Below are 349 nucleotides of genomic sequence, written 5' to 3'. Positions count from 1 at the left end.
TTATCTTTAATAAATTTTACCTTGCTAGTCTTTATCAATCATTTCTATGTACTGAGGTTTTGTTGGACACTGGTTTTATCTAATACATTAGCCAGCTATCCTTTCCAGATTCATTCATTTATACATTTGACACTATGTCTCAGGCTATGAGAGACAGCATAGTGTAGTGGGTAGTGGGTCAGACATGGAGTCAGGAAGACCTGAACTGAAGTCCAGAACTCTGACACACATTAGCTTTATGACTATGGGTATCAACCTCAGAATGCTTCAGCCAATTCTCTAAGACTTTAGGTTGCAGATGAGTTGCCCATCTGCACTGGAAAGAATTTACTCTTGGGAGACTTCCTCC

Source organism: Vombatus ursinus, unplaced genomic scaffold (assembly GCF_900497805.2).
Source record: "Vombatus ursinus unplaced genomic scaffold, bare-nosed wombat genome assembly UNPS02014935.1, whole genome shotgun sequence".
Lineage (NCBI taxonomy): Eukaryota > Metazoa > Chordata > Mammalia > Diprotodontia > Vombatidae > Vombatus > Vombatus ursinus.
The sequence above is the reverse complement of the archived record's forward strand: the minus strand, read 5'-3'. Positions refer to the sequence as shown.